This window comes from Phoca vitulina, unplaced genomic scaffold (genome assembly GCF_004348235.1).
Source record: "Phoca vitulina isolate PV1807 unplaced genomic scaffold, GSC_HSeal_1.0 scaffold3, whole genome shotgun sequence".
In the NCBI taxonomy this organism is placed as follows: domain Eukaryota; kingdom Metazoa; phylum Chordata; class Mammalia; order Carnivora; family Phocidae; genus Phoca; species Phoca vitulina.
In genome coordinates, this window is record NW_022589706.1 from 61,228,198 (window position 1) to 61,251,276 (window position 23,079).

The window sequence follows — 23,079 nt, forward strand, 5'->3', positions numbered from 1 at the left end:
AACCTGGGACTGAGTTGTTTCTCACACCGGAAACTCTGCGTAGTAGGTTCTGGAGTGAGTAGCAGCTATGGTTTCCGTATTTAACAACAACTAGTATCTAATACGGTGAAAGCCTGCTAGTCTAAAATAAACTGTAAAAGAGGGGTTTCTCAACAGCAGCGCTGTTGACATTTTGAGCTGGATAATTCTTTCTTGTGGGGAGATGCATTGTACAATGTTCAGCACCATCCCCACCTCTAGCCCCTAGCTGCCCATAACACTCCTATCCCTATTATGACAACCAAAAAGGTCTCCCGACATTGTCAGATGTCCCTGAGAGGCAAAATCACTTCTGCTTGAGAACCACTGCTTTAAAGGAATTAATGAGGAATACAGGAATTATTGAATAAATGTGCTGGGAAAAACCAATTTTAAAATGGGGGGAAACCCCATCTATTTAGATCCTTATATCATACACATAGATAAAGAGTAAAATATAAAACTTGAAACTCTAACATGGCTGGGAAACTTAGGTAAATATTTTAGGCAATGTCTGGCTAGGGAAGCATTTTCTGAACTTTAGAAACGAAGAAATCACAAGAGAAATACTGATATCCTTGACCACATACGGCTAAACTTTTGTAAAATTAAAAGGTAAATGACAAACTGGGAAAATATTTACAAGCAATATGACAAAGGGCTAATATTCTTCGTATATAATGACAATATCAATAAGAAAACAACTAATGTGTCAAAAGAAAAATGGGCAAAAGGCTTGAACAAAGATTTTATAGATTTACGAATGTCCATAATAAGTACATAAAAATATTGTCAACTTTCCCAACAATTAATGGAATGAAATTTAAAAATAATGAGTTTCTTTTTTTACCCTATCCGAGAGGTAAATATATATATATATTTAAATGGTAATACTTAATGCAGGTGAAGATGTAGACGAATGGGTACTCTCTATACCATGGATGATAAATGAGCCAGGCCCTCTTACACATTCTGGAAAACAATATGGTCCTAAGTATGAAGAGGCTTGAGAAAGCTCCTATCCTTTCACTTTGTATTTCTACTCACAGAAAGTATACTGAGTTGAACTGTGTCCCCTTCAAGACATGTCCAAGTCCTAACCCTCGACCTTATCTGGAAATAGGACCTTTGTAGATGTAATGAAGTACCATGAGAAGATATCATCATGGATTTAGGTGGGCCCTAAGTCCAATGACTGGTGTTCTCATAAGGAAAGGAGAGGACACAGAGACACACACAGGAAAGGAGGCCATGTGAAGACAGAGGCAGACACCGGAGTGCTGCTCCACAGTCCAAGGAGCTCCAGGAGCCACCAGAAACCGGAAGAGGCAAGGAAAGATTCTCTTCCTAGAGCCTTCAAAGGGAGCATGGCCTCGCTGACACCTGGTTTTGGGTTTTGGCCTCGAACAGTGAGAGAATAAATTTCTGCTGTTTTAAGCCACTAAGATTGTGGTAGTGCTTGGAAACTAATACACTATGGAAACAACTGTTGATAGGAGTGAAGGTTTATATGTAGAGATGTTCATCTCTGCATTATTTGTAACAGCAAAAATTAGGAAGAACTTAAAGCAATGAAAAATAGAGGAAGGGTTAAATAAGCTATAATATATCTATAATACATTGTACAGCCATTAAAAAATATGTTTTGAAGAATTTCTAATGCCATAGGAAAATGTTTATAGTACATAAATAGAAAATTCAGAATACAAAAAGTGTATGCACAATGTGACCCCCAAATGCACATGTATATAATATGCATGCTTATATGTGTGAATAACCCTGATGGATAACAGGAGTAAAAAGTCCCAGATGGAAAATATCACATGAAGTCAACAGTATACTAAAAGAAAAATAAACCATGACCTAGGAGAGTTTATCCCAGGATATATATAATTATTATTATCGATGTAATGCAATATGTTAATAAATCAATATGATCAATAGGATATTGAAAAGACATCTGATAAAACTCAGTGCCCATCCCTTACAAAATATCTAGGAAAATTAGGAATAGAAGGATTCTATGAGGGGCGCCTGGGTGGCTCAGTTGGTTAAGCGTCTGCCTTCGGTTCAGGTCATGATTCCCGGGTCCTGGGATCAAGAGTCTGCTTCTCCCTCTCCTTCTGCCCCTCCCCACCACTCGTGTTCTCTCTCTTGCTCTGCTCTCTCTCTCAAATAAATAAATAAAATCTTTTTTTAAAGGATTCTATGAGTATCTCTCACAAACCATCAGCCAGTATCATTCTCTGGTGTTAAGCAAAACTAGCATGAATGAACACTGTTACCATGATTATTAACACTGTTTTGGCAGTTTTTACCAATTCAGTAAGACAAGAAAGAGAAGTAAGGGGTCTGGTTATAAGAGACAGAGAAATGGAATTATTTTCTGCAATAATAGGACCAGAGAATTAAAATATTATTGGAATTAATGAATGTTCACATGAAGGGTTGGATAAAAGATGAAAATTCAAACAGCTTTTTTTTTTTAAAGATTTTATTTATTTATTTGACAGAGAGAGACACAGCGAGAGAGGGAACACAAACAGGGGGAGTGGGAGAGGGAGAAGCAGGCTTCCCGCGGAGCAGGGAGCCCGATGTGGGGCTCGATCCCAGGACCCCGGGATCATGACCTGAGCTGAAGGCAGATGCTTAATGACTGAGCCACCCAGGCGCCCCATCAAACAGCTTTTAATTATACAGAAAAAATGGAAACAATAGATTTATAATACCATTAAAAAAACATAAAATATCTAAGACTATCTATAATAAGAGATGGACATGAAAAAAACCCCACAAAACTCTGAGACACACAAAAACTTAAATAAATGTTCCTGGAGGGTTAATTAGAGTACCGCGAAGAAAGCCACTCTTGCCACATTAATTTAGAGATATCCAGAGTTCAATTAAAAACAAAAAAACTCAAGGGGATTAATTGGAATTTGACAGGGTTTCTATAGTTCATCTGGAATGAAACACATTGTGGTTGAAACACAACTACATATAAGAATTTGTGTTTAAGTCCCTTTTTAAAACCTATTTAATAATCCTGAAGGAAGTTAGTTTTATTTGGAGATTCACAAAATAAGTCATTCAATGTCTCTGCCTATTCTTTTGGCTATTAATAAAGAAGAGATTAGCATTCATTACTTTAGAGGCTTCAAAACTGAAGGATATTTTCTTTAAAAAGTTGTTTTTTTCTGCCTGTTATTTCTTTGCATTTTATTCCTTTTTACCCTGGCTAATTTCTTCTAGGGGAATGTGAGCCCCTGCAAGGCTTTGTGGCTATTTAAAAGTACCCCTTGAAACCTTTTAATTTACTGATTAAACTTTATTTTATAGTGGCATAAAAACAGGTTGGTACAGTAAAAGAGTGGTTTAGAATTCAATCCCAGCTCTGCTTCTTTTGCAGTGTGTTCCAGTTTATTTTTGAAAAGTAGACTAATATACCTACCTACCTCCTATCCTTGCTGTGAGGATACAGTCACATAATTATTACCTAGCACAGAGCTTGGCACATACTAGAAACTTAGTATGATTTATTGTAAATTATATACTTTTCAAGCTTCCCTTTCTTTCTCTTTATTTTCCCTGGTTTGCTTTATGTAACCATTTACCTTTTTTTTTTTTTTTTAAGATTTATTTATTTATTTTAGGGGGGTTAGGGGCAGAGGGCTAGGGAGAGAATCCTCAAGCCTACTCCTCGCTGAGCGTGAAGGCTAGTCAGGGCTATATCCCAGGATCCTAAGATCATGACCTAAGCTGAAATCAAGAGTCGAACCCTTAACGGACCAAGCCACTCAAGCACCCCGTAACCATTTACTTTTATTTAATTTAATCTCATATTCTAGTTAGAACACAGTTGTTCACATGTGTGTCTCCCATGCTAGGCTGTGATTTCTTAGAGAGAGAGGGTACTGTTTTACTCCTCTACACATCCGCACAGCTCCTAGCCCAAAGCTCTCTCTGCATTTCAGATGCCATCCACGAGAACGAGAAGAAAAAGAAAAGAGGGAGGGAGAAAGGAAAAGGAGATGTTGATGCTCATGATACATGTAATATGTTTGTACTCTAACAATACAATTTTATTTCATTACATCTTAAGTTGAATGAAATCTTGGTATTGTAGAAGACGTACTAAATTAGTACAGAGAAGTGAACTGACTTGTATAAATCAGTCTCCATCAGTGAGGAGCCAAAAGTAAGCCACAGACTAATATGTTCACAATATTTACTGAATTCCCACTATGTACTTAAATGATTTCAGGGTTCTGGCTCTTAATTCTATACTCTATCCATGGCTTAATAGTGAAGAAACGTTGCTATACTAAAGCAGCCACAGTGTCCCGTATTATAAAAGTCAGGAAGTGGTGACTGATGAGTCCCATAACAGCAATAGTAGCCCTGCCTGCTCAACAATATTTTTTGTTTTACCATATTTGGTCTGGACCGTAGGGCTTTATTTATGTGCAGTGGCGTGGAATTACAGCTGCCAAGAGGAAAATGTTAGTTTTTAATTAATTTTTTTTTTACCTATACATATAAAACAAGTACAGTTTTCCTCAATGCCTAACTGGTAAGCTTATAATATCATCAAGTGAACAATCTGAGTCTGCAATGAGAATTTTTAAATAGCACCTAACAAAGCTCTAAATTAAATATAAGGAAATGCAAACATATAGGGCGAAGCTGATCAGTGTTCAACAAGAGGTAGGATTGACAAAGCAGGTGGGCCCTTATTAAAGCAGTGGGCAAATGTAAATAAATAGCACGGACCCGGCAGGGCATTTTGGTGTGAGAACCAGGAAAATGAGAGTAAGAAGCCAAGACTGTGTTCAGGTGAGTGGGCAGAAAAAGTCTACATTAGAGAGGAACTGGAAGAAGAAGAATAGATAAAATAAATAGATAAAGCAATAGATAGAATGGGTTCCAATTACGCATGGCCTTGAATGTCGCTAGTACTTGGGTTTGGTCCCATAAATAAGATACTTTCTCAGGGGGGTTCCTGGGTCAGGGAGACCTTATGAAAGTAAGATGCTGGGAAGATGAGCAGACAGCACTGCACACGAGAGACTCAAGTGGCCAAGAGGCAGGAAGCAGGGAAACCAGCGTGGGAACTACTAAGTGTTGTCACATATGAAATCATTATTATTTAACATGATCTTACAAATCTGTAATGCCTGGGACTTGACCAGAGTTATTTCTGTACAGCAAATAGTGGGAAAAGGGCAGGCAGCAGGTCTAGGCCTGGGCAGCCCAAGGTTGGGCCTTCTCTGAACCTTATATTTTATATCAGGGTGAGCATGAGTGTCTTGATTAAAGGGCCCACATGAAAGGTACCCTACCTGGGCTTTAGAGAACGTGAAACAGAGTGGAATCACCACTCGATAAGATAGGGAAAGACACACTACTGAAAGTATTTCAGAGCGTCCAATACTTGGCAAGACCTCACTGAAAAAATGTCACCTTTACCTGAGCAGCAATTTGAAGAGCTTTTCACATGTCATACCAAGAGCTGGTATGTGTAGAGTCCTGACCCTCTGACTGCCAGGCCCAGCTAGTACTCAACAACCCTAGGAGGTAGGTCCCCGCATGTGCTTTCACAGACGCACACAGGATAGTGAGCTGCCCGACGTCACGCTGCTGGGAATGCTGGGAATGCTGGGGCCAGGACCGGGACCCAGGGGGCTGACTCCAGAGCCTTTGCTCTCAACACTACATTCTACTGCTGCGCGTCCCACCTGCTCTTCGAAACAACCTATGAGCTGAGTAAGTAAGAGGAATCTGATTTGCTCGACAAATATTTGCAGAATTCCTACCTGCCAGGCCTCGTCCCATGTACTGAGCTTCTAAGGACGGCTGAGCCACAACCCCTACTGTGAAGAAGCTTGCAGTCTAGTCAGCAAGGCAGACAAATACTAAATCCACATTTTACTGATGAACAACAGACACTCGAAGCTTCCATAAATTAAGTAACTTATCCAAGCACACAGGCAGTAGAGAGGGCGGTTCGGACTTGAAGACTATTAACATCTCCAAGTCTAATGCTTATTCTGCATAATGCTCTAACTTCCTTTTGGTGGCCTACTGGGCAAAAATAAAAGGAAACAAAACAACAGTATCATCATCAGGGCTATCCAGTCTGGCCAAGCTTTCAGCAGAACCTGGTCTTGGTAAGAAGGAAACGTTAAAGGAAGCCACTGTGATTCTGATGCAAACAGGCCAATGAACAACACATTGGTTCAACAGTTGAAAAATGTATCATTTCAAACACTAAGTGTCCTATCGTTAATAATTTTTGCTAAAATTATTTCAAGTGCTTTGGGTGAATCACTCACACTGGGCCACTTTCCTTAAGAAAAACCAATATAAATCCCTGTGGGTTGAGAAGCTGAAGATGGCACCAACTGATTAAGTTCCCCAGTAATTAAAACTATTTTTCATTTTCCCTTCTGCCCCTTTCATGTCCCCTAAAGGAGGCCTAGAATCCTCCATTTACATGGAAGGGAACCATCCAAAACTACTTAACTGTACCAGCCTATGAAATGTGTGTGTGCGTGTTTTTAAAGATTTTATTTGACAGAGAGAGACACAGCGAGAGAGGGAACACAAGTAGGGGGAGTGGGAGAGGGAGAAGCAGGCTTCCCGCTGAGCAGGGAGCTGGATGCGGGGCTCGATCCCAGGACCCTGGGATCATGACCTGAGCCGAAGGCAGACGTTTAACGACTGAGCCACCCAGGCGCCCCTGAAATGGGTTTTACCAACTCTGTGTGGCCCATGATGGCTCCTCCGTGTGAACAACTATTACTCACATTATGATGTTAGCTGCCAGTCCAGTGTAGCTGGCAAGATCAAGGGCAGCAAGCAAGCATTCATTAGCTGTCTCTACTCACCAGGGTGCTCAAAGCCATGCCAGTAGTACATCTTTTTACTTCTTTATTTCTCCAAAGGGTCTTGATCAGGATCAATCATACACGTAGCGTAGGCTGCTAGTCACTATCCTATGATGTGTGGGGGGTGATAATAAAGGCCTCCCATTCCTCTCAATAACTCCTGTTCCAGCTTGTCGAAACAGCTGAACTGAAGGAAGAGAGGTTTGATCATAGGGAGCTGGGAGGGTTATCAAGGAGATGAACAGGGATTTACCAAACATGCATTATGAGCCCAGCACCACAGGAGACCGGGCACTGTCAGTGTGACCAGGGACAGGGGCTGGAGTTCACCAGTATTATTAAGATAAAAATGTAGTGTCTTTCAATGATTTTAAAATCAAATGTAGGGGCGCCTGGGTGGCTCAGTTGGTTAAGTGTCTGCCTTCGGCTCAGGTCATGATCCCAGGGTGCTGGGATCGAGCCCCACATCGGGCTCCCTCCTCAGGGGGGAGTCTGCTTCTCCCTCTCCTCCCTGCTCTCTCTTGCTATCTCTCTCTCTCCAATAAATACATAAAATCTTTTAGAAAATCAAATTTATTTTTAGTAAAATGGAAAGTATTTTTAAATCTTTACATTGTTCATGCAAGGGGCAGCAGTGGGTAGTGGAAAAAGGGCCTCAGGGCAAGTCTTCCTTCTACTTTTCCAGCCTCATTTCTCAGCATCCTGTGATCCAGCCCCTCTGAGTGACCAGAGGCTCCCCACGCTGCTCAGCTTGTTTGCCAGGCTCTGTGCTAACTGCTGAGAATAAACAGATAAAGGCAGAGTCCCTGCCCCCAAGCAGCTCATAGTTAATCAGGAAAGAAGTGCAGCACCAGAGACTGGTATGGGGAATTAGGGAGCTCCTCAGGGAGGAACTGACCCGGCACTGAGGGCAGAGGGTGGGCAAGCAAGGAGGAAATGACCCTGGGCTGAGTCTGCAGGGATGTGGAGGCCTCCCATGCAGCTACAGTGAGTGGCATGCCTAGGGGCTCCAAGGCATCCAACCACTGTGTATGCAGGAAGCAGGGGTTTGTGGTGCTCAGAGCGGAGTGGTGACAGATGAGCTGGGGGGTGGGGGGAGGGCAGGTGCCAATCATGGGCGTGACTCCACTGCAGCTGATGAAGAGCCACTGAAGGCCGGTCTCCTCTGGCTTTTACTGCAGGGAAGTGTGCTCACTGTAAATACTTTAGAAGGCACAGATCAGGAAAAAGATGAAAAGTATTCAGAATTCCACAACTGAGAGAGAACCACTGTTAACATTTTGATATACAATCTTTTCTATGTGTGTGTGTGTTTATACTAATAATAATTTCAAAAATGGAATCATTTAAAAATGGGGTATATACATACAAGGTAATAATACTCAACCTTAAGAAAGGAAGGAAATTCCACCACATCCTACAACACGGTGAAACCTTCAGGACATTATGCTAAGTGAAATAAGCCAATCATAAAAAGACAAATACTGCGGGATCCCACTTACATGAGGTACCTAGACTAGTCAAATTCACAGAGAAGGCAGAATGGTGGTTGCAGGGACTGGGGAAGGAGGCGGAAAGGGGAAGTTGTTTAATGGTACAGTTTCAATTTTGCAAGATAAAAAGTTTTGGAGATTGGGTGCACAACATTGTGAATAAACTTAACACCACTGACTGTATACTTAAAATTGGTTAAGATAGTAATTTTATATTATGTGTATTCTACTACAAAAATTAAAAAATAGAGAAATAAATTTTAAAAAGAAAATCAGTTAATAAATCTGTCTTAATGCCTTTTAACTTATTTTTGTGATCATCTTTCCATGTGAGATATATATATATACCTCTATCAATATTCCAGATTACTGTATAGTGTTCTTGGAGTGACCTATCTTAACTTACTTAACGTAAGAAAGTTGTTTTTATGGAAGTAACCTGCGAGTGCTTGGCTAATGGGAGGGGCCGGTAAAGGGCAGAAATATAGTACCACAGAGGAGAGGGGAATATTAACAGAGCAAAGGTCCTGAAAGAAGCAAGAAGGGATGGCATTTGGGGTTCAGGTAATAGGCTGGCCTTAAATATGGGGAAAAATGGATACCACAGCCTCTGAGGAAAGGACATGAAGATGGACATGACTGTATTTGCATATATAAGGAAGAGTTGGGGCAGTTGAAGGAAGTCAAGGGACTGGACACCTCAATGAAGTCAAAGAGGTGGAGGGAGTAGGGAATGGGGCAGCTGGAAGGATACATAGTGATGCTAAGAGAATGGTACACTAAAGGTTAAAATTTCTGAGGTGAAAAAGTACCAATTGGACAAGAATTTGGGTGGAGGGTTGGGAGCAAACAGCTATGGTTTAGTTGGAGGTGAACTTATTAAAAAGGTCCAGTGGATTTTGAGGCCAGATTTACGGTCAGATGATCCAGGATGGTGCCATTACCAAAGGTTATGACAAGAGTTGGGGAAGAAGGGAGACAGAGGAGATGCGGAGCCAGGTCCTCAGCTCCTCAAGAAATGAATGAAGTGACGGGAGCTGGATAGAGAGCAGTGCTGAGAAAGGGTGGAAGGTGATTTACCACATTTGGCCTTAAAGTGGGTGATGACACACGCCTTTCAATGCAGTGTCCCATACAGAAGAGCGAGAGAGCGGTCAGCCAAAAGGTCAAGGGCTTTATTAACCATGGATTCCCTGGGGTGCAGAGGAAAAGAATGGGGGGAATCAACAGAGGACCAGAAGTGAAAACGTTAAGAAGGCATGAAAACACAAGATACGATATATGGGGGTAAGGGAGGTGGGTGCGAGAGGTCTTGTTGACACAGTTAGATGGTCGAAGAAGTAGGAGGTCACAGGGTTATGGACATTGGTGGATGGCCAGGCTTGAACAAAGGAAAGAGAAAGACTGCAGGACCCAGGTCCAGTTTCAGAAAAGTGGTAAGAAATGCTATTAAATTTGCAGAGAGATAGCATGCTATGAGACTTCTAGTTCTCAGAGCACCTTCTCCAAATTCTTTACCATGATTCCTTTTCCTCCATAACACATTTGTCACACACTATACTATTTCCTTATTTATCTATTTCTAGTTGGTCTCCTCCAATAGAATATAAAGCTCCCTGAGGGCAGGAACACTGTCTTGTTTTGTTCACTGCTCTATCTACCGGCACCTAGATGATATCTGCATACAGTAACACCTCAATAAATCACACTTGTTTTTTTTTTTTTTTAAGATTTTATTTATTTGACAGAGACACAACAAGAGAGGAAACACAAGCAGGGGGAGTGGGAGAGGGAGAAGCAGGCTTCCCGCTGAGCAGGGAGCCCCATGTGGGGCTTGATCCCAGGACCCTGGGATCACGACCTGAGCCAAAGGCAGATGCTTAACGACTGAGCCACCCAGGTGCTCCAATAAATCACACTTGTTGAATGAATGAATAAATGAGTGAATGAATAAATGATAAAGCCCAGTTAGGATAAGGATATCCCAGGAGGTTTGCTAAAACTGCAGTGAGGGTCTCCCTCAGGAAGGAGCCCTCTTATGGGGTTCAGTCTTAGAGGGACAGAAAATGTACACCAGGGCCTCCTCCCAGGCTGTATCTGTTCTTTTGTCCATTTTCCCCTTCTTCATATGACTACTCCTTCTGATCCTACAAGACTCAACTTGCGTTAGTGTCTTTTAGAAACCCCCTGATGTCTCTCCTCTTCTATCCAGGATAGCTACCGCCTCGTGGGTGCTCTCAAGGCACCCAGTGGTTTTTCTCTTCATATTATGCTTACTCTACTATACGATAACTATTTATGTGTCAGTCTCCCCTACTAGATTGAGCAAGCACGGCTTATCTCAAACACACAGGAGGGCGTCTATAAACGTTTGCTGGATATATAAATGGAAAAGTACTGCACATGTGAATCAGGTCAGTAAGAGCCTATTTTTTTTCCTTCTTTGAAGCTCAATTTTGTCATACACAAATTTGCACTTTGGCCCACTGAGCAAGGGGACTTCTGCCGCAAGGGCAACCAGGTAGGAAACAGATCAGCTCTCAACACCAAAGATAAGTTGGAGTCTTTATGTTTAAGATAAGAGAGGGGTCCACTGTCTTTTGTGTGCCCATTCGCCTGCCCATCCGACCACGGGCAAGCCTGTCTTGCCAGCCGGTGATGCTGCCCAGCTGACAAAATGAAAGAGCACCCCGGGAACATTTAAAAAATGTCTGATTTGGTCTGAAGCGCAGCCTGGATTTTTACAGCTCTTCAGAGGACTCTATTGCACAGACAGGGTTGAGAATCTCTACCCCCAGCAACCTGACATTTTCTCCTGGCCCGTGGCGCTGTCCAAGGTAGCCGCTCCTCCAGCACGTCTTCACCCCAGTGTCCTCCCAGGCCGGTCATGGGCAAGGGTCAGTGGTTGTCTGAACCACCCAGTGGAAGGGCGCTGCACCTTGGGGCAGTAACCGAAGCCAAACCACACAGTTAATTGTACTGGAGGAAAGCACAACTTTGTGTTCAATCTAAATAAAATGGTGCTGTCCAAGAGCCCCCTCGTGGCTATTGAAATTTAAATTAATCCAAATTTTTAAAATTTTAATTAAAAATTCAGTTCCTCAGTTGCACATTCAAGTGCTCAATAGAGACTGGCTACTGTATTGCACAGTGCGGAAACAGAACATTTCCATTACCGTAGAAAGTTCTACTGGCAAATGCTAACAACAACAAAGCCCTTTCTTCTGAAAATAACCTGTGGCTATATTCATTTTCTGCTAATCATGGGCAAAATGGTTCGCAGAGGGTAAACAAACTGAACTTCCAGTCATTCCTTCTCAGCAGCCACACCTTGATGAGTGAGAGTGGCCCTTTATACCCCTTTTCCAGAATGAGAATGAAGACAGGAATTCTATGCTCTCATCAACAACAGTTCTTCTGAATAGTTCCATATATGTATTAGGGCAGGAGTGGCTTTCCAACTTTTTTGACCGTGACTGACAGTAAACAAAAATACTTTATATCACAATCCAGGGCCACCTGGGTGGCTCAGGTAAGTGTCTGCCTTCGGCTCAGGTCATGATCCCAGGGTCCTGGGATCGAGCCCCACATTGGGCTCCCTGCTCAGTGGGAAACCTGCTTCTCCCTCTCCCACTTCCCCCGCTTGTGTTCCCTCTCTTGCTGTGTCTCTCTCTGTCAAATAAATAAATAAAATCTTTAAAAAAATACTTTATATCACAATCAAATATACATATACATATGTATATAATTGAAATGTTTTACAAATCAGTATTTTTCCTTACTATAAATTCTGCACTTGGATATTTTCTTTATTATTCTATTATATTGTAATTTCTGTTTCATTAGAAAAATTAATCTACTTCACTGTTTTCATAGCCCTGGTGACCTACAATTTGAAAAACCACTATCTTAAGATATAAGTTGGACACACAAAACTGGGACTCCCCTTCACACATCAGAGTTAATAAACAGCTAGATAATAATTAATAGCTAACATTTATTGGGCACTTATTGTCTGCCAGGCACTGTGTTAAATGTCTTCTATTCATTACCTTATTCAAGTTTCATAATAACCCCACAGAATAGGTGTCTGAGAACTGGAAAGGTCTGGGATTTTATGCTATTTGCACAAGTCATCCTGCCACAGTTTCATGGATGCTGGCAGAAGACCCAGGGCTCCTGGGACAGGGAAAAGGACTTTTTTACTCTCGGCAATAGCAGTAGCCAGAGTATTTGCATTTTCTTTTAATCCTCCAGCTCCAATGCCTGCAGGTGTCACAAAGAGGGCCACGTGACACCTGCACACAGAGCAGCATTCCTGGAGAGGGACTCCGACCTGGGGCAACTCACATCTGTTATACTAGATGGAAGCATGCCTGCCCCTTGCTTCTGAGGACAACACTACCTCTATCATCCAAGACTGTTTACTACACAAACATGCTTGAAAAGACAGCCCAGGACAAAAGTGCAGCCGGTGCCTCTCTTTGTAAAGACCGGTCAAAATGCATGGGACGCACGGAGAATTGCCTCCCAACAATAGGTACCACAGTACCTATAACAGCTGGAAAAGGATTAAGTAACTTATTCAAGGTTACACAGCTAGTGAGCCAGATCTGTAAGATACCTAAGCCTATGCTGATGACACCTTCTTTCACAGCCAATGGATAGTGCCATAGGAAGAGGGAAGATATTAGTCACTCATTTAGTCATTCAGATGTGAAATCTGCTCCTACAGGGAATAATTCACCATATATAATTTGTAATAGGCCATTTTCCCCCACATTTTCCTCAAGGATGCCATAAGAAGAGTATCACATGAATGGGGATTGATAAACTTATCCTATACAGAACCAGAGAGTGGAGATTTTCAGCGTCATGGGCCAGATGGGCTGTTGGAACTACTTGACCCTATGGTGGTAATGCGGAAGCAGTCACAGGGAATATGCAACCAATGGACAGGGCTGTGTTCCAATAAAACTTTATTTACAAAATAGTTTGCCAACCTCCCTCCCCAGACAATCCCGTGGGATACAAAAAATTTACATAATATAATTTCTACAGGCAAAGAAACAATGATTTAACTGGAAAGACAAGGTAAATGTACCACAAGCAAGCAAACCAGGCGATACTTGAACCTGAAATGAGCCTAGGTTCCACATCAGAGTCCTGTGAAGTCAGCCTGGATAGACAATATGTCAACTGGTGTAAAATATTCATAGGCTAAAAGTAGAATGGAGTCTACACATCATCTTTCTGTGATGACTGTGGTCATGCAAAGACTCTAAGAAATAAATTATCTAACTTCCTAAGGCTTTTTCTAGCTCTTAGAAACCCTCAGCAGTTATCATCCAGAACAATCCTCTTTCATTTCCCATGTGATGAAATGAGTTAAAACCTGTGTTATGAATAAGGAGGAAGTAACAGTGAAGAAAAAAAAGTTACTCTGGGCGAGGGACCATGCTAAGGACGGCACAAATATTGTCCAATAGCTAATAAAGAACACCATTGCTGAACTGCCAAATTTATGGCCCTGTAAGTAAACGCTCACTTTGTTCAATGGCCTGACTTAAAAGATCACCATGTGCCACTATTTGATCACAACGGTATCCTTTCCCCAAATCAGTCAATGGAAAAACTTTGTCTTTATTTTTACATGCATACATAGAAAATCAAAATTTTGGTATACAAATGGCAACCCACCCCTTTTCATATACATCAATTTTTATGTCACATATAAGTTCAAATTAAAATGGAAAAACACCAATCAAATGTCACAGAAAAAAGAATCCGCTTATTCAGGAACAATTCTATTAGCTGTTAAAATTACAGGGTGACAAATATTGTTCTTGTGAACACTGTGCTGTCACTGACAAGACTGGAAAATTTTTCAAAATGACGTAAGTCTAGGGCATGAGGGAACATAATACCACAAGAAAGAAAAACTGTCACCCGTAAGTTAATATGCCTGCCACTGCATGTAAGTATATTTTAGTTACTAGTGTTTCTATGTAAATACATTTCAAGTTTTAGTGAAAAGTAGAATTTAGGAATTCCAGGAGATCTATTTCCACTAGAAATTCCAGGACAATTACATTACAGAATTCTAATTCTAATTTACAAACACTCCAAGTGCAGTAAAAAATAATATTTCTGTAAATGCTTCATAATGGTATCAATATTTCTTAATTTTAACACCTTTCACTCATGAATCAATAGAATGAAAGATAATTTGAAAGACTGTTTTATTAATCAGACCAGTTTAAATACTATAATGTCCATTTTGGCTATGTACAGTTTTTTTCTTTTTTTTTGTTTTTGTTTGTCTTTTGCTTTTGTTTTTTGTTTTTAAAGACTATATTTATTTACTTGAGAGAGAGAGAGAGAGCATGAGTGGGGGTGGGGGAGGAGCAGAAGGAGAGGGAGAAGCAGACTCCCCACTGAGCAGGAAGCCTAACGTGGGTCTCCATCCCAAGACCCCGAGATCATGACCTGAGCCAAAGGCAGATGCTTAACGACTGAGCCACCCAGGTGCCTCTGTTTTTTGTTTTTAAAGTGGGCTCCATACCCAGTGTGGAGCCCAACACAGGGCTTGAACTCATGACCCTGAGATCAAGACCTGAGCTGAGATCAAGAGCCGGACGCTTAACCAACTGAGCCACCCAGAAGCCCTTTTTTTTTTTTTTTTTAAGGTAATCTCTACCCCCAAAATGGGGTTTGAACTCACAACCCCCAGATGAAACATTACATGCTCTACCAACTGAGCCATCCAGGTGCCCCTCGGCTATATACAGTTTTAATTTTGCTTTAAAACTTCCAATTATTACCATTTAAAATATTTATTTGGCAGCTAAGTCATTATAAGTGTAAAAAAAAAAACAGGAAGAAGTCTACTTTGTTAATAAATGAAATGTTTGATGAACAGTAAGGCTATGCTATTTTTGGAGACATTTATGTTTACATTCAGTTGAAAACTATTGTAATTCATTATGATTACTGCAGAGTTCAATAACACCATTTAAACTACAGGCTAATTTCCTCTACTGCCATAGTTAATCACAATTGCTTCTTAAGCTTTGTCTACACTTGCCTAAAAGTATTAGACGACTTTCAACACTTTTCCAAAGACACTTCACTGGACTCCTTTGTACTCCTCAGGCAGAGTCTGTACCACGGTCTCCAGAGGTGGACGCCTCTGCAGCCTTGAACGAATGTCTCAAGGACATACTGTAGTTTTTAAAGAAGAAAAGTAACCATGATGACAAGCTGTTGCCTCTTCTATTCTACCTGACGAAGTCTATGGACATGTGATCACTTATATTTAGTTTGACCTTTAGGGAAAACTGAAATCTACTTCCAAAATGAATTTGGTTTTACTTTCTAGATTGCACTAGGGGAGGGAAAAAAAAAAGATTTCCAGCCTCAATTTTAAGACCCTCCTTGTACATAAAATTCTTTTTTTTTTTTTTAAGGATTTTATTTATTTATTTGACAGAGAGAGAGAGCACAAGCAGGGGGAGCAGCAGACAGAGGAAGAGGGAGAAGCAGGCTTCCCGCTGAGCAGGGAGCCTGATGCGGGACTCGATCCCAGGGTCCCGGGATCATGACCTGAGCTGAAGCCAGACGCTTAACTGACTAAGCCATCCAGGCACCCCTGTACATAAAATTCTTAAAAAAACATTGTTTTCCATTTATTATATTAAAAATTAAATCAAAAGGTACAAACTTCCAGTTACAAAAAAGTCTTGGGGATATAATGTAGCATGGTGACTATAGTTAATAATACTGTATTGTGTATTTGAAGGTTGCTAGGAGAGTGGATCTCAAAAGTTCTCATCATAAGAAAAAAATTTGGAACTATATGTGGTGAGGGATGTTAACTGGACTGACTTAGTCTTTTTGCAATATATGCAAATATCTAATCATTATGTTGTACATCTGGAACTAATACAATGTTATATGTCAATTACATATTAAAATACATACATATCATGAAGCACTTACAGGCAAAGAGTGATTGTGAAAGACAATTTAGAATGTAGTAAAAAGTGGGAGATTTATGGGATGGACCTTATCTATTTAGACCATTTGTGATGATTTGCTACAAAGCAGTGTGCAGAAGTTAGCGAGTGGTTAGGAGGGAAGGAAGCCTGTACAATTTGTAGTCAGTCTCAGGGTCATTTGGGTTTCTTTGGTCCCCAGGCTTCCTGACCCAGGACGTTCACTTTTAGAGGCCAGAGGCTGGCAGCTGCGAGGTCTCTCCTAGCCTAAATATAATGCAGTGACTCCCCTCTCAACCCATCAGGACTCATCTTACACACAAAACAGCTGTGGTCTGCTCGTTTCTACACTTGTGCAAGGCTCTACAATGAGCCTCACAGGTCTGCAGGGGTCCCTCTGTGTATCACTGTCACACTGCAATGTGGAAGGTGAGGTGGCTGAACTCGTGGGATCTGGCACCAGACTGCCTGGAGCTCAGATCCTGCCCCTCTGACTTCCTGGGACAGAGGTACTGTGGGATTGTGGCAGGGCTCATAGGACTGTCGGGAGAAACAAAATAATCCATGTAAAGCACTCAATGGGGAGCCCTTGGGAAGTACTCAATGATTTGCGGGTTATTATTAATGATTACACAGGTCTTAGATCAGTGTTTCCCCAAAGTGGGTCCCAAGCCTAGTTTCAGAGGCAGTATTTTATATCATGATCTAAGAGACATATATACACTTATATAATAATACTATAAATAATGACCCTGATTATAAAGTCCTCACTATCTATGGACTGGGCAGTGCAGAGTCAGGATGTGAACCCAAGGGTCCTGTTAATGTAGTGCTTTTAATCACCACCCTCCCTGTGGCCTTGTATTTGCCATACATGGGAGAACCAAAATTTCATCAATCACTAGCAGCCCCCACTAAGAGGGATGCATAGGGAGAATTCCTATTCTACTATATATTCCATTTCATTAAACAAACAAACAAACAAACAAAAAAACGCTGACCCTAACCTTTTAAATCAATTCCATGACTCAGGATACACGGTTTAAAAAATACTGTAAGGGTTGTATGAAAAATTTTTGGGAACATAATAAAAAAGTTAAACAAGTATATGTATCTCCTCTTAGAGGCTTTACCATGTTATTGTGTAAATCTCAAAAAAAAAAAAAAGGATTATATGGAACATTTCTTAAATTTATGCAAGCATCCCCAAGTGGCTTCAGCCACTCCTTGAGGCAGGGGTACTCATTTGTCGGATTTTTCACAGGGTTTCTGTGACTGTTAGAGAGGAATGGGGATTAGAAGGCGGAATGATTGTGCATCACCCCACCTTCTACCTCTCTTCAAATATCCCTCCCCCTGAAAAATTTTAAAGTGCAGAAGCTGACTTTAAGAATAAATGATTCTATAATGTGCAAGAGAGCCAAATTCAAGGAAGTTCAAGAACACAGACTCATGGGGCCAAGCATCTAAACAACTCTGGGCAATGTTTATTTTTGTGGCTAGCAAATATATATAAATTAAAAAGGGAAACTTTATTTTTAGAGTGGAATGGAACTTCAGCTTTAGAGTAAATGCTAGTGTTTTTTTTGTAACAACAGGATGATAGAGTGAAATCTTAATTCCTGGTTCTATCAATGCCTATTTCCACTTTCTTCTAAAGACTAATTGCCATCAGGGGCACCTGGGTGGCTCAGTCACTTAAGCGTCCAGCTCTTGATTTCAGCTCAGGTCATGATCTCAGGGTTGTGATATCGAGCCCCAAGTCGGGCTCTATGCTTAGTGCAGAGTCTGCTTGGGATTCTCTCTCTCCTTCTCCCACTGCCCACCCCCAATCATGCTCTCTAAATAAATAAATAAATAAATAAATAAATAAATAAATAAAATCTTAAAATAAAAAAAGAATTGCCATCAAATGTTATCTCTACAGGAAACAGGTAAAGACAATTTAGAGCTGCACTGTCCAGCATGATAGCCACTAGTCCCATGTGGCTATTTAAATTAATTAAAATTAAATAAAAATTAAAATTGAATCTCTCCATTGTAGCAGGCACATTTCAAGTGCTCAAAAGCCACATTTGGCTTGTGGCTAGCACCTTGGACAAATTATGGAACTACAGAAAGTTTCATTGGACAGCACTAATATAGAGAAAGGCCATTTACAGATGCTAAAAGAAAAATGCTAATTTCTTACTTGGTAAAAGAGTTCCAAACCCAACTCAACAGAGCTGGCTTGACTTGAACTGCAGTGAGGTTGATATTTGAAGGCCAGTGCCCAAAGATTGCATTATTATCTCAAACTATCATTCCAACTGGCTTGTCTAAAATCTCTTTGCATTAAGACCTTCCATTGCCACAAGCTATCTTTCAAAATCCAACCCTGCCAGGAAATGATATTTGGTGATAACAACAACTTGTTAAAGTTCTACTAACTTATAAGCTAGTTTGAAAGTACTTAGAACAATCTATGAAAAACCATCAGGACACAAGGCACCATCAGATCCAGGAAGAAAAGTCTGCAGTTAAAATAAGTAGGGATGCATTTCTGTTGCTAACCTTAGGATAAGGAAAACATTTATTACCCACCGGACTGTGTTCCTAGCCTTGTCATGAATGTAAACCCAGATTCAGTAACACTTGGGTGTTTGTATCACATTTTTGAGAACTTTAGCACAAATCTTATTTGAGCCTCACAGAACCTAATTAGCACTGTAGTGTGGATTCTGAGTGCTACATATTCTTCTGGTGGAGGGGAAAACTGAGAGGTAATACATTATCCTGTCAGTGTCTGTGTGGCTTAATTGGTTACTGAAATGATCCCTAGTGGCCAGATTATAGTGAAAGCAAATGGCTAAAATTGCAGGGGCCAGCTAGCTTTTCCTCTTTCATGACTGCAGGCTGCCCTGCTAATCTAGCCATTGTACTGCAGAGGTGTGCTTAGGTCACAGGGGAAACAAAGCAGGGGCACAGACAAGAGTGTAAAGCAAAGTGCTGTCCCTTTTGATGATCACACAGCAGGTAAAGTAAGCACAGAAACCCCTGCAAGGTCATTGTACGCATGATTGTGGTAGTTCTAGAACAAAGCCTAAACATTAGGCATTATTGTGTTTATACAAAAAATTATTCCATAGAGCAAACTATTTCCTCCACAAAGCAATCTGTAAAAGGCATTTGATGAGAAATACGTGAATTAAGCAATTGCCATAAAGGCACTTGAACATCAATTTAAATAATCCAAACAGATTGCCTTCTGCTAATGGCAGATTTAATAAACATGCACTTTCCAAATCCTTTAATGTGTTTGTTCAATGTCATAACATCTACCAACTAGTTATCATTGTTAGCAAAATTTCTTTATCCTTTTATTTACCACGTCCAGTTTTTGAGCTTCCAACTTGGGGAGCTCGCAAAACATTTACCAAATAATGTATAAATGAAGGACACACCATTAAAATTCCTATGCTATGCTTTGAAGATTAAACTCACATTTCTAGTTAAGAGATGACAGCTATAGCTAATCTTAGAAACATGGTGTCTCTAGGACACATAGAAAAAGAAGTTTGGGATTTAATGCATGAGAGCTGAGACTAAAATTCTTTGATCTGCAAATGTCACATATATGAGCCTAACAATTTTTTCTCGAAAACTTTAAGTAGGTCAACTTATTAACTGCTACCACGGAGTTTATATATTCACATTCGCCTATCTTTTTGACGAACTGCAGCCCAGGATGGTGTTACAGCCCTGCATTATAAAAAAACTTGCCTTTGATTCAAGCAGAGAAATGAAGAAGCAGAAACTAATATTACCGTTTGGCTTCGTTACTGTAATGGATCCAATACCTTTTTTTTTTTTTTTTTTAACATAGCATTAGTATTTCTGGTTCCCAAACAAGACCTCGCATGTAGTAAGTCAGAATGGGTTCACTGAAGGAAAGGCTTCCACCCCAACTGGCTATGTTCTCACATTTGCAGTCAAAATCCTGGCTCAGCCGTGAAAGACATTCTGGCCGGAATAAACCTGACAAAATCAGCGAAGTGTTCGGGATATAATAAAGTGCTCTGGAGGTAGGGGTGAACGGACAAGAGGGATGAGTAGAGAGAAAGGGAACATGAATTTCAAATGGGAAAAACACTCATTCTCGATTTGATTCATTAAAGGAGGAGAAAACCACGAAACGAGGTCTTTCTCCATAATCCAAAGCTAATCACTCTTTTATTGCAATGGATGACCAAACGGCCTCGGTAACCGCCCCCCCCCCCCCCAACACCGCTGCCTCCGCGGAGAAACAGAAAACCCCACGTCTTTCTCAGCGTGCCCCCAGGAGAGGAAAGCAAGACTGTGCATTTAGAGTGGAGGGCGGTGCACAGGGCCAGGCAAGTTAGTGCCTCCTTCCCGGATCCCTCCTTTCCCGAGCCAGCCTGACTTGGCTAACGGTAAAGTGAACAGCGAGTGGCAGAGAGTCCGGGAGGCCAAATTTGGGGTCGCTTCCGACCAGAGTCCACCCGACAACAGAAGGCCGGGGTATCCGGAGGGGGCGGCGGGTGGGGACACCTGTCAAAGGACCGGACGGAGCCGCAGCCGGCGGGCGGCGCAGGGGCTCGGCGGACAGCACTGCGGCGGCGGCGGCGGGGACCGAGGCGCGGCGGCTCGGCGCTCACGCGCGGGGGAGAGCCGGCGGGGACCACGGGGCGCTGTCGGACCCCCGCGCCTCGCCCGCGGGGGCTCGGGCGGGTGGACCCGCGCCCGGGACGCTCCGGGGCTGGGGCAGAGCGGAGCATGCCCCCCCCCCCCACACACACACAGCCGGGAGGACCCCGCCGCCCCGAGTCCCGCTGCAGCGCCCGCCGCCTCCGGTCTCTGCCTCCGGGCTGGGCGCGGAGCCGGGCCCGACGCCCCCTGGCTGCCCGGCGGCCCGGGCGGAGGAGGGGGCGCCGCGGATGCCGCGCCTACCTGCTCCGGTGCGGCGGGGCCGCGGTCGCCTCGCGGGGCCGTGACCTGCGGCGGCGGCAGCGGCGGCGGCGGCAGCGGCGGCGAGGAGGGCGCTTCCTTCAGGAAGGGGTGGGATCTGCTCGCTCGCCCGCCCCCGCCCGCCGCGCCGCGGCCCGCCCCCGACTTATTCTGGGGTCCCCGCCGCGAGGCCCTGAGAGCTGAGCCCCCCGGCACCCCCCGAGCCTCCAGCTGCCGGCACCCCTCGGGGCCCCTAAGAGTTACCCGGGACTGGAGCCGCGTGGGGTCTGCCGAACCGCTTCTTTCCAAAGCCTTTGTGGACGGGTGTGCCTGGCGCTCCTTACCCAACAAAAGGAAGGACAGAATCTGGGATCCTCCGCCTGGTGGTTATTTATTCTTGACCTGTTGTAACCTTCTGGCTGGCTCCCTTCTGTCCACACACCTAGGGTTTTTGCACATAGCAGCTCAAAGTCATTTTCATGCCCACTGGCCGAATGTAGTTCTCCGCCACTCAGCGCTCTCCCGCGGTTTTCTGTCCTCGGGAAGAACAAACACCGGGCCAACTTCTGACCCCGGCGGGGCGCAGCGGACTCCAAGGCCGCCCTCCCAGCGCCAGCCTGCTCTCTTCCCCGTGTCTCCTCGGAGTCTGTGATAAAACTGTACTCATCGCATTTTAATAACTATACCCCCCCACCCCGACCTCAGCCTACCGGTGGCACCACGTCAGTGACCTGGGGCAGCAGCGTGGAGCGATGCCATTTTTACCGCACGCGCCCTGTGGCCTTCTACTCCACACGCAGCCTTGCGGGGCTCCCACAGTAGCACCTCCTTTATCAACCCGCCTTAGGACGACCGCAGTTCCTTTGGGGGGCCTCCGTACCACGCCCATCTCTTTTCATCCGTTGAATCATTCCAGAACGCTCCCTTCCCCCACAACTCTTGCAATCCTTGCTTACCTATGTGTATATTGATTTATTGTCACTGTTTCCGCTTGGCTACTAGACGGTGAGCTTCTTGAGACCAGGGACCTTACCTGAAGGAATGCGAGTGTCATCTATCTAGTTAAAATAACAAAAACTTAATTCTAATCTAGAATCTCTTCAGAAATTCTGAGGAGAGTAACTTTATCTTTCATCACACTCTCAAAGTGATCTGTGAGTCCCTCAAGGTTAAGACTTGCTTGAGTCCCATCCATGAATGAACCCCAGCTCCGATGTGAGGACCTCCTCACTCCACCCCCCCTCTATGCCATACATTTCTCTCTGCAATACCTGAAGGAACCCTCTAGCTAGACTTTCTTCCAGTCCATTCTTTTAAAAGTTCTGGATCCTTCCAGTTTGTGATCCCCTCGACACTGTCTGCACACCAGAATCACACCAGTGAAGGCTTTAAGAAAAAGACAAATCCCTGGTTCCCCCTCAGATCCCCCAGTCAGAACCTGGGGGGGGGGGGCTGGAAGAGGAGAGGTGGGATTCTGACCTGCCCATGACTAAGTCACTGCCTTTCTTGGAAAAAGGGTCCCGAATTTATAGAATGTCCTTACTTGTCCTTTTCTCCATGGAAAGATTGAGAACCCCTGTACTATGTTTAATTTATGTGAACATTTTCATTTTCACTTAGAGCCAGGCCCACTTTTGCTTAAGAAACCAACTTGAATTTGTAAGGATAGCAGGCTCAGCGCCATTTGTCAGCAGCATTAAATCACTGCCACCTTCATCTCCAAAATGTCCATCC

The 23,079-nt window shown here is 42.8% G+C and overlaps 1 protein-coding gene across 4 annotated transcripts in view; it reads right to left on the minus strand.

The window, feature by feature from the left end:
• Nucleotides 1–21,962, minus strand: part of TMEM150C (transmembrane protein 150C) — a 69,418-nt gene extending 47,456 nt beyond the window's left edge. The window contains exon 1 of one of the 4 annotated variants that reach the window (XM_032400656.1): nt 21,690–21,962. The gene's annotated coding sequence lies outside the window, so the exon portion shown is untranslated. The other 3 variants (XM_032400653.1, XM_032400650.1, XM_032400652.1) reach the window with 3 other exon arrangements.
• Between the last annotated feature and the right edge of the window lie 1,117 nt (nt 21,963–23,079).